Here is a 15,897-nt window from a genome sequence, read left to right as displayed (position 1 = left end):
CCTGGATCCCCCCCCGACCCCCGCAAGCTCAGCTGGAGAAGGTCAGAGACGAGGGTCTCCCAGGCTGGGCAGACCACACACCACAACCTATGGGGAAAACCTGGTGAATCTGACCTGGCCCGGAGGAAGGATCTCCAAAGAGCCCGTCCCCCGGAGAGGGTCCCAGATGACCCGGGGGGAGGGGAGCCCAGAAGGACGTTTCAGGGCTTGCCAACTTAATTCTGGTTTTCATCTGGAGCCTGGGAAAGACACGGTGCTTTGCTGAGAGTTAGCTGATGGTCTGACCATCAGCCTGTATCTGGGTTACGAACGAAACGAATACAGATGTTTGGAGATACACGGTCAGACACTGACCACCCGCCCCCCAGTCGGTAAGAGTCAGGTCTGGAAATGAGTAAATGCAAAATGCGCAGAGCTTGGAAGCTGTTTAATGAGGAAGAGGAGATGTCAGTGGACTTCCATAGGAAGTCTCGTTTGCCACCAACCTCAGAGGGAGCTGCAGGGCCAGAGGGCTGCAATATGAGATCAGAAAACGGCTAATTCTCCTGGGAAACAAAGCTACGATAAACCTAGACAGTCTATTAAAAAGCAGAGACATCACTTTGCTGACAAAGGTCCGTCTACTCAAAGCTATGGTTTTTCATGTACGGATATGAGAGTTGGTTGGACCGTAAGGAAGGTTGAGCGCTGAAGAATGGATGCTTTTGAACTGTGGTGTTGGAGAAGACTCTTGAGAGTCCCTTGGACTGCAAGGAGATCCAACCAGTCCATCCTAAAGGAGATCAGCCCTAAATATTCACTGGAAGGACTGATGGTGAAGCTGAAACTCCAATACTTTGGATGCCTGATTTGAAGAACTGACTCATTGGAAAAGACCACGATGCTGGGAAAGATTGGGGACAGGAGGAGAAGGGGACGACAGAGGATGAGATGGTTGGATGACATCACCGCCTCGATGGACATGAGTTTGAACAACCTCTGGGAGATGGTGATGGACAGGGAGGCCTGGCATGCTGCAGCCCATGGGGTCGCAAAGAGTCAGACATGACTGAGCAAGTGAGTGACGGTTTCACAATGGGTGGGAGGAGGGGCTGCCCACACGCCTGGGCTTCTCTGCGGGGCCAGAAAGGAAGCAGAGACGAACCAATAAAGAGGTGTGGAAGGCTGGGCTCTGGTTTATAGTAGAAAGTGCCAACTGGTGACCGTGGCTTCCCAGTGCCCACAGAGAGAGTGGAAACTTGCCAGTATTGGTCAGTCTCCTGGGGCTGCCAGAACCCAACACTGGGGGGTTAAAACCACAGACATCCATCCTCCCCGAGTCCTAGGGACCAGACTTCTGAGCTCAAGGGGTCCCAGGGCTGAGCTCCGTCCAGAGGCTCCAGGGGAGGGTCCTTCCCACCTCTTCCAGCTTCTGGGGGCTTCCAGGCTACAGCGTCGGAGAAGGCAATGGCACCCCACTCCAGTACTCTTGCCTGGAAAATCCCATGGATGGAGGAGCCTGGTAGGCTGCAGTCCATGGGGTCGCTAAGAGTCGGACACGACTGAGTGACTTCACTTTCACTTTGCACTCTCAAGCATTGGAGAAGGAAATGGCAACCCACTCCAGTGTTCTTGCCTGGAGAATCCCAGAGACGGGGGAGCCTGGTGGGCTGCTGTCTGTGGGGTCGCACAGAGTCGGACACGACTGAAGAGACTTAGTAGTAGTAATAGTGTATATCCTAAATGCTCCTGTATTGTTTTGGGACTTCCGTGGTGGCTCAAATGGTTGAGAATCCACCTGCCAATGCAGGAGACCGGGTTGCGATCCCTGGGTCGGGAAGATCCCCTGGAGGAGGAAATGGCAACCCACTCCAGTATCCTTGCCGGGAGAATCCCATGGACCGAGGAGCCTGGCGGAGCTGCAGTCCACGGGGTCGCAAGAATCAGACACGACTGAGCGACTTACACACACACATGTATTGCTTACTTTGAAGGGTTAACTGCATATGATGCAAATGCTGGCTTCGTTTTGAAAAAAAGCCTCGTGAACACCAGGGGAAACGTAAGGCTGGGTCTGGGGTGCTTTGCTGTATCTCACTGACCTGCTGCCCCGCGAACTCCCTGGCTCCCTGTTCACCCCTCATTTGGAGACCGTCCCTCCCTTGATTCCATCATCCGCACCCCTTCGGTCAGTGCCGGGTGTCTCGAGCTGACCGCCCACCCACGTGTCTGGGTCTGCGGTCCCCGAGGCTCCTTGAATGCCCGCCAGGACTTGAACAGAAGGAAGAGATGGCCTGGGCGTCCTCACTGTTCACACGAAGCATGTTCCCAGATGCCTCCGTGGACCAGGAGAGCTGGCCGGTGGCTACGGTTCTCATTCCCTTCTTTGCGAAGGTCACAGACGACTCCTTCCTGACCCTGCGTCCCAGAGAGAAGAGCATGAAGGGTCGGGCCCCGGTTCCTGGAGCCCTCGGGCCACATCGTCTGGTGTTTAGGGGGCATCGTCCTATGGGTGTGCGTGCTAAGTCACTTCAGTCGTGTCCGACTCCTTGCCTCCCTGTGGACTGCAGCCAGCCACGCACCTCTGTCCACGGGGCTCTCTGGGGACCCTGAGGTGCAGAGGGGTGAAGGGCCTGGTGTGGGACATGGTCAGCTCTGTGCTGAGTTCAGAGCCGGACACGAGGGTGTTCCTGGTAATGACGGAAGGCAGGGAGGGAGCCGGTGAGAGGTCGAGGGATGCTGGATGCTCTCTGTGATCTCACAGGCAGAGGGCAGAGGAACGCACGGGGAGCAACAGATGGAGGGACGCTGGGGATGGGGACCGGCCCCGGGGCTGGGGCTCTGGACAAGCTACTCAGCCATCACCTCGTGTCTCCTGCTGAATGGGACCTGCTGTCCAGGCCCTTAGTGTCCCCTGAGGTGACCTGGCATCCAGGCCCCTCGTGTCCCCTGAGGTGACCTGATGTCCAGGCCCTTCGTGTCCCCTGAGGTGACCTGGCGTCCAGGCCCCTTGTGTCCCCTGAGGTGACCTGATGTCCAGGCCCCTCGTGTCCCCTGCCCTGACCTGGCATCCAGGCCCCTGTGTGCCCTGCACTGAGCTCCTGTCCAGGCCCCTCGTGTCCCTTGCCCTGACCTGGCGTCCAGGCCCCTCGTGTCCCCTGCCCTGACCTGGCGTCCAGGCCCCTCGTGTCCCCTGCCCTGACCTGGCATCCAGGCCCCTCGTGTCCCCTGAAGTGACCTGGCGTCCAGGCCCCTCATGTCCCCTGCACTGACCTGGCGTCCAAGCCCCTCATGTCCCCTGCACTGACCTGTATCCAGTCCCCTGGTGTCCCCCTGCTCAGAGAATACAGGAACGGACAGGGCATAAATGATGACTTCAGCCCCTGGATCAAGCCATTCCTGAAGCTGCCCTGACATTTCTGATGACCCAGCTAGTCGGTTTCTGCATTGACCTCTGCTTCTCATGAGCCAAGTTTCTATCGTTTCCCACCAAAACCATTATGACTCATCCACCAGGAGCCAGTGTGCCCCGCCCTTCCAGTGGGAAGACAGAAGTCCACAGAGCCCTCATCTCCTCCTTTGACCAAGGCTTGGACACCACGGTAGCCATGTGCCCTCAGCCATGGGCACCCACCTTCTCCCCTCCCTGCCTCTGGATCTTAGGCAGATTTCTCAACTCAGAGCCACTGTTTCCATCTCAGCCAGGCATGACAAGAGCACCTTACGGTGTGGAAGGATGGGGGACGTTTCCCCGTACGCCTTAGGCATCATTAGAGCCCCCATCTCATAACCCGTTCACATCCTTTGTCCTCTCTCTGCAAACCCCATGAGTAACCCTTATGGCTCTGGGGTGCCCGCGTTACACTCATACAGTCTTGAGAAGAGCTGATGTGATGTGAGCCCTCTCGGCACAAAATCGGTCGTGCCCGAGTCTTTGCGACCCCATGGCCCATAGCCCACCAGGCAAGAATACTGGAATGGGTTGCCATGCCCTCCTCCAGGGCATATTCCCGACCCAGGGATCGCCCCAGCGTCTCTTATATCTCCTGCGTTGGCAGCCGGGTTCTTTACCAGTAGCGCCCCCTGGGAACCCCATTAATAAACATTGTTAAAATGGACACTTTGTGTCCCCAAGCCTCCCAGGGCCTCCGTGGGGGACACTGTCCCCTTCATGGTCCCCCCCGCCCCATCCCGGGTCCCGTGACTCACGTGGCTGCAAGGAGGGTGGCCGTCCTAGGTGAGCAGACTTGAGCCGGGCGGTGGGGAGACCCTCCCGGCCCCCTTCAGAGGGGGAAAGCCCAGATCACAGATGCCAGATCACAGACGCCAGATCACAGAAATGGGGCCGAAGGACAGCTTTCCTGCGTCTTCTGGGGACCCTACCGCCCGTCCGCCCACCAGCCCTTCAACCGACAGGGTCCGCAACCTTCTGGGGACACAGTGGGCCTCCTTTTAACGGTAATCTGTCAGCTGAACGCTTTAATTAAATGCGCAAACGTTACGAAACTCTGCCCGGGGGCAGAACCCTCCGCGATGGAAAAGCTTCCTCTTTTTCACGGTGGGGTCCCTGCAGGGGGACAGGGTAGGGGGGGAGCCGGTGGCACTGGATCAGGTCACCAGAGGGGATTTTACGCATTTTCATAGTACCTCTTTTAAAAACAAGGGTAAAACAAAGTAAGTCTCACCAAAACAGATTCAGGAATCACTTCCTAAAACTTGCTAGTTGATGATGAGAAACTGTAGTAACTTGAAATGAGGTTTCGTTGGAATATATTTAATATTAGTTTGTTTTGGAAAAGCTGCTAATTAGGAACTATTTAGGAAATCATACGAAGAAAGCTAAGTGCCAAAGAATTGATGCTTTTGAACTGTGGTCTTGGAGAAGACTCTTGAGAGTCCCTTGGACTGCAGGGAGATCCAACCAGTCCATCCTAAAGGAGATCAGTCCTGGGTGTTCATTGGAAGGACTGATGCTGAAGCTGAAACTCCAATCCTTTGGCCACCTCATGCGAAGAACTGACTCACTGGAAAAGACCCTGATGCTGGGAGGGATTGGGGGCAGGAGGAGAAGAGGAGGACAGAGGATGAGATGGTTGGATGGCATCACCGACTCGATGGACATGGGTTTGGATGGACTCTGGCAGTTGGTGATGGACAGGGAGGCCTGGCGTGCTGCAGTTCATGGGGTCACAAAGAGTTGGACGCAACGTAGCGACTGAACGATGACAACAACATAGATCCAGACCTGGGATGGCTAGATCATACGGTAGCTCTATTTTTAATTGTTTGAGGAATAGATTTACACAGAGTGAGGGCCATCTGTACCGTGGAATATTATACAACCATGAAAAAGGAAGGACACTGTGACACAGGCAGCAACAGAGAGGAACCCTCAGGACGTGATGCCCAGTGAGAGAAACTCACAAAAACACGGATCCTGTGTGATCACACTCACAGGCGGTCTGACCTGCCTGAGCCATTGTGCCCACTGAGAACGGTTTTGTATTACGCACTTAGAAATCTGTTCTTAAACATCGCACTTAAAAACAAAATAAAGTGAGATAAAGTAACATGAAAAATATTTTCAATAAGGTAAAATATGCATTTGGTGTTATTGTTTAGTAGCTGAAGTGAAAGAAAGCAAAAGTGTTAGTCGCTCGCTCGTGTCTGACTCTTTGTGACCCCGTGGACAGTAGCCCTCCAGGCTCCTCTCTCCATGGGATTTCCAGGCAAGGATACTGGAGTGGGGTGCCATGGCCTCCTCCAGGGGATCTTCCTGACCCACGGATCAAATGCATGTCTCCTGCACTGGCAGGCATATTCTTTACCACTGAGCCACCAGGAAAGCCAAGAGGGGGAATAAATCAGGAGTTTGGGATTAGCAGACGGACCCAGTGGCAACTCACTCCAGTAGTCTTGCCTGGAAAATCCCATGGATGGAGGAGCCTGGTAGGCTGCAGTCCATGGGGTCGCTAAGAGTCGGACACGACTGAGCGACTTCACTTTCACTTTTCACTTTCATGCATTGGAGGAGGAAATGGCAACCCAGTCCAGTGTTCTTGCCTGGAGAATCCCAGGAACAGGGGAGCCTGGTGGGCTGCCGTCTGTGGGGTCGCACAGAGTCGGACATGACTGAAGCGACTTAGCAGCAGCAGCAGCCACCACATATAAAGCAGATAAACACTGAGTTCCTGCCCAAGGAATTACATTCAGTGTCTTGTAATAATGTGTAATGTAAAAGAATCTGAAGCAAAATCAAATCACATAAGATAAAAAAAATCATCAAGCTAAAATATAAAAAAGCTTCTTAGATTGGGTAGGGGGGAAAAAAGGAAATTTCTACACTGATTCTGGTGTGAGCTTTTAGTGTCCTATGCAGAGCATGGAGACTCCACGTGGCTACCTAACCCATGTCGTTCGGGCTGCCCTGGGCTGGGAGATGACCATGGGTAGCCCAGGTCGCCTGCAGTCACCTCAGGGTCCTTCTAAGTGGTGCAGAGGCAAGACTGTTAGGTGCTTGGTCGTGTCTGACTCTTTGTGACCCCATGGTCTGCAGCACGCTAGGCTTCCGTGTCCATGACCAACTGCCGGAGTTTACTGAATGGAGTCGGTGATGCCATCCAACCATCTCATCCTCTGTCGTCCCCTTCTGCTCCTGCCACGACCAGAGATGAAATCCACGTCCCGTGTGTGGGGAAAGTCCAAGAAAATCCAAGGCAGGGACTTTTCTAACCTTGACCTTCTCCGGTGACCACAGAACAGCGTGCCAGGGTGTGAGACCATCCCCGGAGTGTCCGGGCCTGGGCCCAGCTCTGTCTGCGTCGGGAGATGACTCCCAACAAGCACGAAGTGTCAGGCCTGTGAGCCATCGGCAGCGTGACTGGCCGGGACCTGCAGGGTTTCCCGTGTCTCTGAGTTTCTGTCCGTCTTTCGCTTCCGGACTTGGGAAAACAAAGCGCTTTCCAGGTGTGCGGTGGGTGGAAAGAGACCCCCAGGAGCACACTGAAAACAGAGTGGATTTCTTTATGCTCCTGCGGACACATCCCAGGCCCCCTCCCCAGCCCGCCCCGTCCCTCTGCCTCTTCGAAGATGAGTTTGACGGATGCCTGTGGTTTTAAGCTCCCTTCCCTCCTCCCTGACCCAGTTCATGGTCCTTTGTAGCAGGCCGCAGGGGACACGAGCAATGATAACTTTCTCTGTGCACGAGAAAAGACTTTCAAGGTTGACAGCTAACACGTTAAGTTTCAAAGGAGGCATGTGCTTTCCCGACACGCCGTGAACCACACGCCATTTAAAGGTACAACTGCTGGTTGACCTTTGTGAGGGTTTTCAGGGCGGGCTAACTCTTTCTGGTGAAATACGCTCCATGATTCATTGAAACAGCCCGTGGAGAAGCTGTATGTATAAAGACTGCGGAGGGATGTCCCTGGTGTCCAGCGGTTCAGACCTCGCCTTCCGAGGTGATACAGGTTCCATCCCCCGGCCTGGGAGCTCGGATCCCACGTGACTTTCGGCCAAAAAAACCCAAAACATTAAAACAAAAGCAAGACTGGAACAAATTCAATAAAGCTTTTAAAAATGGTCCATAAAAAAAAACTTTCAAAAAACGATGGGAAAAATGTCGCAATGTTCCTGTCCTTTTTCCTTTAAATCTTTTTCTTAAAGTTCACTTTACTGCTTTCTCTCTGCGAACTTGTCTTTCATTTTGATCATTTTTGCAGAGTCTAAATTTAACGTCGTCCAAATCTACCTTGGCACATTTTTTATCACCTCGTCCAACTCAAGACGACAAAAAACAGGTGTTAGCATCGACACGTCGAGATGGTTTTTACTTCCTGTAGCAGCACAGGGCCGACGTGCTAAAAGCTTTCCTCCGAGTGAGTGGTCCTCGGGTGAAAACTGATCAGAGCAGCATAAATATATCGTGCAGCCCTCATACACAGTAGTTTTGTTGCTGTTCAGTCGCCCAGTCGTGTCTGACTCTTTGCGACCCCGTGGACCACAGCACGCCAGGCCTCCCTGTCCATCACCAACTCCCGGACTTCACTCAAACTCACGTCCATCGAGTCGGTGATGCCATCCAGCCATCTCATCCTCTGTCGTCCCCTTCTCCTCCTGCCCCCGATCCCTCCCAGCACCAGAGTCTTTTCCAGTGAGTCAGCTCTTCGCACGAGGTGGCCAAAACATTGGAACATCAGCTTCAACATCAGTCCTTCCAGAGAATATTCAGGGTTGATGTCCTTTGTTTAAAACAATGTATTGGATGTTATTTATTCCCTGGAGGAGGTGAATCCCGGTACAGATCTTCCAATGCATTTAATGAAGAGGAAGATTTGCACAGCTAAAGGTTTATAAAACCCTGTACCTGGCTTCCCAGGAGACTCAGTGGTAAAGAACCCATGTGCCAATGCAGTAGACACAAGAGACCTGGGTTCCATCCCTGGGTTGGGAAGATCCCCTGGAGGAGGAAATGGCAACCCACTCCAATATTCTTGCCTGGAGAATCCCATGGACAGAGGAGCCTGGCAGGCTACAGTCCACAGGGTCACGAAAGAGTCGGACACGACTGAGTCACACACACACACATACACACATATGCAGCTCGTATGTCAGTTAAGCTTCTATTAATTTCTTTATTATTTATTATTATATTATTTATATTATTATCCTTATTATTTATTCTTTATTTATTTATTTTTTGAAGTATACTTGATTTACAATGTTGTGTTAATTTCTGTTGTGCAACAAAGTGACTCATTGATACACATGGATACATTCTTGTTCATATGCTTTTCCACTGTGGTTTATGACAGGATATTGAATATAGTCCCCACGCTATAGAGTAGGACATTGTTAATGACCCATCATGTACATAACGGTTTGTATCTGCTCAGCTCAAACAAGAATACTGGAGTGCATTGCCATTTCCTGCTTCACTGTTCATTCCTATGGCATTGTAACTGCGTGTTGAAATGTTAAAAACATTAAAATGAGGAAGCGTGACTTTGCGGGCATTTTTCACAAGGAAATCTGAGTCGTAGGGGGCTTCCCTGGCAGCTCAGATGGTAAATATGATGCTACATCTATTCTGTCCCCACGAAAAGACTCAAGGACACCACCCCTCTTGTGCTAAGTGAAATGATTCAGAGAAAGACAAATACATTATTTTTGTATGTATGTAGAACTTAAAAAAATAATATGAATGAGTTTACAAAACAGTCAAGACATGGAAGCAACCTAAATGTTCATTGACACAGGAGTAGTTGCAGAGTGCTACACATTCAGGGTGGAATATTACTCAGCCATGAAAAAGAATGAAATAATGCCATTGGCAGCACCATGGGCAGACTTAGAGATTGTCACGGGTTTCCCTGATGGCTCAGTCAGTAAAGAACCCGCCTGCCCATGCAGGAGACGGGGGTTCGAGCCCTGGTTCGGAAAGACCCCACGGAGGAGGACATGGCAACCCACTCCGGTATTCTTGCCTGGAGAATGCCATGGGCAGAGGAGGCCGGCGGGGCTACAGTCCACAGGGTTGCAAAGAGTCAGACACCACTGAGCACGCAACCTCAGCTTATTTTGCTCACCGTGTCATTCGTGAAAAATCTCCTCTGTTTCTCTCACGATTCCTTCTCTCACCCTCGGGTTATTTGGAATCGTCCAGCCCTTGAAGGATCGTTGGACCTGTTTTAGTTGCTGGCTTGCAGCCTAATTCCATGAGGGTCAGACTGTGTGTCCCGAATGCGTCTCATCCTTTGGAATGTGTGAGGTTTGCTGGAGGCCCAGGAGATGCTCCGTTTGGGAACTGCGTGGACATTATCATTATGTCTGCCGTGTCCGGACGTAGCTAAGGAAATCTGGGGTGAATGACACTCCGTGTACTGGTTTTCATGGTCTCTGACCCTTGTGGTGCATACATGCATTCTCAGCTGCTCGGTCATGTCCAACTCTTCTGCAACCCCGTGGACTGTAGCCCCCCTGGCTCCTCTTTCCATGGAATTCTCCAGGCAAGAATACTGGAGTGGGTTGCCATGTCCTCCTCCAGGGGATCTTCCCGACCCGGGGCTTGAACCCCCATCTCCTGCATGGGCAGGCGGCTTCTTTACCACTCAGCTGCCTGGAGGATCCCTGGATTAGGGACCACACCCCAGAGGACTCTGCTGCAAAAAGGATCTTAAAAGACTGTCCTCTGTAAGGACCTTATTTCCAAAAAAAAAAAAAAGAGGGGGGGTCATATTTTGAGGTCTTGGGGGTGATGACGTTCCCCAGCTGAACTTCCGAGGTGCCCATTTCAGCCCCTAACGGTCCCACGTCTAAGTCAGAGTATTTTGGCGTTCCCCGGTCGGCAAGATACGTGACGGACTAGGCATCAGGTCATTCTGCTGCTTTCCCGCCGAGTGAATGAACACGAGAACTTTCTCTGTGCTCTGACCATTCAGCTGCGCTGTGGGCTACAAGCCACTGAACACTTGTGCTCTGCACACTTCGAATCTGAGGCCCCATCTCCAGCAACCCAGAGGCAGGGCCCCTGGGTGGAGAAGGGCTGGGTTTCCTGGGTGACAAGAGGAGACCAGGGGCTGATGCTTGAGAAGGTGATAAGATCGTAGGAAGCAGATGTTTATCTTTCCGTGAAGGGCATGACAAACATCACGTAACACCTCGGGGCACTGACGACCAAGGACCCTGGGTTTCCCACTGTGGTGGGGAATCAAAAAAAAAAATTGACTCTGTCTGTCCTGATACATCTGCTGAATCTCCGAAGACATAACAAAAGATGTCTCCACTTGGGCTCTGACCACAGCATTCAGAATCTGCTCGCTTAGATTAGGGGGAAAAAAATAAGTGGTTCAGACGGGAAAGCATCTGCCTGCAATGCAGGAGACCTGAATTTGATCCCTGGGTTGGAAAGATCCCCTGCAGGAGGAAACAGCAACCCACGACAGTATATCTGCCTGGAGAAATCCCCATGGACAGAGGAGCCTGGCAGGGCTACAGTCCATGGGGTCACAAAGAGTCGGACACGACTGAGAGAGTTAGGGTGCATTTCTAAACTTCGTAACAGAAATATATGCTGATCGATACTAACCAAAGCATCTTTGTTTTTCCTTCTTAAACCCTGCTCCACGTAGTGGTAGCCACACTGCCATACCGCAGACTTTGCACTCGACACAGTGTTCTGATCACTTAGGTCTCAATAAAAGTCGAGGGGACTGGACTTCCCTGGTGGGCTGGTGGTGAAGACTCTGCCTGCCAGTGCAGGGGACACGGGTTCAATCCCCTGTCTGGGGCGGCTAAGCCCGTGCACTGAAGCTACTGATCCCGTGTTCTAGAGCCTGGGCTTTGCAACAAGAAAAGCCCCCGTGATGAGAAGCCTGCACCATAACCAGAGAGAAGCCCCTTCCTGCTGCAACTAGAGAAAGCCCACGCACAGCAAATGAACACCCAGCACAGCCACAAATAAACAAATATGTCATTTTCTTTTTTTTTTTTAATTTGGGGAGGATAAAGAAAGGAAAAAAAAAAAACACCTCCACACAAAGACTCGTACGAGAGAAGAAAACATGTTCTCTCATGCTCTCAGCCCCTGTAGGATGAGCCTGGAGGTTTGCCATCCAGGGAGGAGAAACAGGCTCACGCTCTTGGCAAGGCAAGAGGTCTGTTGGATGAAGGGGTAGGGGGGCGGTTCCTGCCCACCCCAGATCCCCAAGGACTCTTGAGAGATTCCCTGCTCCGTGGTTGCCATGGTGACTAGAAGCTGAGGCATATCACCGCATCCCAGGGACTCAGGAGCGTCACGCTGGAGTCCTGGCTGCTTCCATTCTCTGGACACACGTGGTTCCCTGGGACAGTGGATACGCCTTGCGAGTGTCGACACCCACAGGAGTGGATACAGGGAGGGTTGGGGGAGTGGCCGAGACCCCAGGGGCCCCAGTGTGAGGACTAAGGGGCTGGTCACAGAAACCAAGGGGTGTGATCAGGTCCGGGGGCCCGATGTAGGGCACAGCGGAGACTTGAGGGAGCTGATCGGGTCCTTGGGAGCCAGGCCAGGCCATGAGAGGCAGGGTCAGCCTTAAGTCAGGCCTCGGGGACCTGACGTAGTCCAGGCGAGCTGCTATCAAACCAGTACAGTGAATTTTGTCTACAGTATCCATGTGTGTGTGTGTGTGTGTGTGCGTGTGTGCTCAGTCATGTCTGACTCTTTGCGACCCCATGGACTGTAGCCTGCCAGGCTCCTCTGTCCGTGGGATTCTCCAGGCAAGAACACTGGAGTGGGTCGCCATTTCCTTCTCCATACAATATCTGTATATGTGGTCAGTTACCTGTCTAGATATTGCTGTGCAGATGTTTTTTTTTAAAGCCATGATTCACATTTAAAGCATTGAACTCTGAGCAAAACAGATGACCTGTCATAACATGGGTGGGCCTCGTCTAATCAGTTGAAAGCTTTTGGAGAAAAGAAACTGAGGTCCTCCAAGGAAGATGGTATTCTGCCTCCAGACAGACTTCAGATGTAACCTACAAAATCATCGTTTCCGTGGGCCTCCAGACTACTGGTCTACCCAGCAGAACTGGGACTTATCACGATCCACCATGAACATGAGTTTGAACAAACTCTGGGGGATGGTGAAGGACAGCGAAGCCTGGCATGCTGCACTCCGTGGGGTCACAAAGAGTTGGGCACGACTGATCTTCCACACTCTTAGGCATTTTCCTTAATCATCTCTATGTATCTATGTATCTAGTTAATCCATAGATAAGTATATACATCCATCTATCATGTATCTATCATCTATCTTGTGTTTCTATTCTTCCCCATCCAACCATTCATGATCTATCTATCTATCATCTATAAATAAATATGGATCTATCTATCTAATCATCCATCCTTTTAATACTTGTGTTAGCTTTGGGGCTTCCCTGGTAAAGAATCCACCTGCCAATGCAGGGTTCTATCCCTGGGTCAGGAAGATCCCTTGGAGGAGGGCATGGCAACCCACCCACTCCAGTATTCTCACGTGGAGAATCCCATGGACAGAGGAGCCTGGAGGGCTACAGTCCATGGGGTTACACAGAGTCAAAGATGACCAAGTGACTGAGCACACCACAGCACATTAGCGTTCTCCAGAGAATCAGGGCCAATAGCGTATATATTATAAGGAAACAACTCCTGTGATCACGGAGACTGAGAAGTCCCAGGATATTCTGTCTCTAATCTAGAGACCCAATGGGGCAATGTTGGGAGCCCACCAATCCTCAAGACCAGGAAATCATCACTGAGCCCACAACCAACGTGTCCTTAATTTACCCCACGTCCCGTGACGGAGTCACAGAGCCAGTTTAACGTTAAAGACCAAGGACTGCTGATATACCCATTGAATGGATTTCTAGACTGAGGCTCGGGAGAGATAAGGACACCCTCTCAAGAGCCAGTTAGACCCGTTTTGCTGGTGGACACCTCTCGCCTATGTAGTTTTATATTTATAGAAGCTCTCTTTTTTTTTAAGTGCAGCATCATTGTGATGAGAAAGTGGTGTTTTTCTCATTTGATGGAAGAGGAAATTGAGGTTTAGTCATTAGGTCACGGGGTGGCCATGGTCAGACACACAGCTAGGGGTGTATCTCAATCTGTGGGAAGAAGCAGACTCCCAGTGGCCTCACCAGACAGACGCACACACCTTCTCACGGTGAGGCCAGACCGTGATGGCCCACTCTGTGATGCTACGGGTGGCCCTGTGGTCTTCCCCTCTGGCCTTCACAGCTTCCCAGAGGATTGGGGCCTGTCTACAGATCCATCCTCACGACGGAGCCCCAGCTGGACACGCAGAAGCAGCTTTGGGCCAAGAGTCAAGGGCGGCCCTTGGTCACACTGCGCTGGACGCCAGCCAGCTAACACTGATGTTCTGGCCGCTGTCTCGAGTATCAGCGTCCCTCAAAACCATGGGCGGTCTGTCCACCAGCTGCAGCTATTTAAACTGGACCCTGCGGCGGTCAAGGGCTTTCTACCGTGGGTGATCAGGCCGCCCCCGCCCACTGGGGACACTCAGAGGTGTGTGTAGCTGTTTCTGGTTGTCATCACCTCCAGAAGGGTGTCCTGGCACGTGGTGGGTGGAGACCAGGGATGCCGTGGGGTGCGGGACTCACCACATCAGAGAGTCGTGCATCCCCAGGTGTCAATAGTGGTGAGTCTGAGACATCCTGACCTAGCTCAAGAGACTTCATCGACTTATGCATGTATCCATCATCACTGATCATCTACCTGTCACTCATCCGTGTAGGAATCATCTAAGTATCTGAAGACCTATCATCTATCTCCCATCCATTCACCCATCCATCTACCTGCTAACATGTATCATTTAACCATCACTCATCCATCTAGGAATCATCTAAGTATCTAAAGACCTATCATCTATCTCCCATCCATCCATCCATCCATCCATCCATCTATTATGATCTATCATTTAACCATCATCCATCCATCTATCCGTCTTCCTATCCATCCATATCTATCTATCATCATCTGTCTATCATCCACCCATCCATTATCATCTCATTGAGCATCATTCATCCATCTAAGTATCATCTAGTATCTATATCCACCTATCATCTATCTGTAATCTATCCATGCACCTACCCATCTGTCTTTTCATCCATTTGTCTATCTGTCCATCCATCATGTATGTATCTATCCATCCATCCACCATCTCTCTTCACCCATTCATCCATCCACCTATCCATCTTTCTATTCGTCCATGTCCATCTATCTTCTCTGCTCTTCAGTAAGCTTCCTGAGCCCTACACTTCACTCCTGTCTCTATCAGCCTCTCAGGTCCCTGGTATCCTGTCTGGTTCCCCATCCTCTCTCTTGCATGGTCCATTGTAATCAACGTGGACAGTGGAGGAGGAAATGGCAACCCACTCCAGGATTCTTGCCTGGAGAATCCCATGGACAGAGGAGCCTGGCCGGCTACAGTCCATGGGGTCGCAAAAGAGTCGGACACGGCAGAGTGACTAAACAAGGACAAAAAACGTGGACAAAGAGTTATGTTTTCACAGATCAGCCCGGTTGTAAGGCACCTCGTGGTCTGAACCAGGGGGACTCCCCTGGTGGTTCTGTGGCTAAGACTCCATGCTCCCACTGCAGGGGGCCTGGGTGCAATCCTTGGCTGGGGAACTAGAGCCCTCGTGTTTCAGGGAAAGTTCCCATATGCTACAATTAAGACCTAGTGCAGCAAATAAATAAAGGAATACTAATTTTAAAAGAAAGCCACAGACGGGAGGGAGGCTGTACAAAGCCAGCAGCCCCGGTCCCGCTCTGGTGCCCAGACCTGGCCGTCCATCATTTGCATGGCTGTTTAGAAATGGCGATGGCGGTGTTTATTTAGAAGGGAGCTGAGCTTGGAAAGGAAATTGGCCACCCGTGGCGGGGACAGGCAGCTTGTGGTGGGGGGACCTCAGCAACACCCGCGCCATTGGCTTCCTGTGAGCGTGACTCAGAACCTGCAGGAGCCGGCCAGGCTCAGCAAACGCTCGGGCAGACAGTGTTTATAGCCCGGGATGAGGAAGTCAAGCGTGGGGGTGTGGCGGCCGGCAGCTGCCTCTTTCCTCTCTCTTTTTAAAACGGAGGTACAGCTCACGGTTTGAAAGCATGGGCTCCACTGGCGTTCAGGGCATTCACCGCATGCTGCCAGCTCCTCTCCTGCCTAGTTCTAGAACACTTCCACCATCTCCACGTGGGCTCGTATTTTAGCATCAAGAACAGCCGTCAGAGAGAGGGTTCAGATTCCCCGTGCACGGAGCAGTCCTTATCATCACCATCAATCACCATCATTATCGCCATCACCATCACCACCACCATCACCATTATTATTAGCGTCACCACCACCACCATCAATCACCACCATTATCACCACCACCATT

At 51.7% G+C, this 15,897-nt stretch overlaps 1 protein-coding gene across 5 annotated transcripts in view; it reads right to left on the bottom strand.

Moving 5' to 3' along the window:
• The window catches only part of P2RY8 (P2Y receptor family member 8), a 45,660-nt gene that overhangs the window by 21,834 nt on the left and 7,929 nt on the right, over nt 1-15,897 (bottom strand). Inside the window, exon 1 of one of the 5 annotated variants that reach the window (XM_061408276.1) lies at nt 4,189-4,990. The exons of 3 other annotated variants lie outside the window; for them this stretch is intronic. The gene's annotated coding sequence lies outside the window, so the exon portion shown is untranslated. Of the gene's footprint in view, nt 1-4,188; nt 4,991-15,897 lie in introns of those variants that run through there. One more of the 5 variants, XM_061408275.1, reaches the window with a different exon arrangement.

Source organism: Bos javanicus, chromosome X (genome assembly GCF_032452875.1).
Source record: "Bos javanicus breed banteng chromosome X, ARS-OSU_banteng_1.0, whole genome shotgun sequence".
Taxonomy (NCBI): domain Eukaryota; kingdom Metazoa; phylum Chordata; class Mammalia; order Artiodactyla; family Bovidae; genus Bos; species Bos javanicus.
Note: the sequence above shows the minus strand (reverse complement) of the source record. Positions and strands in the feature narration are given on the sequence as shown.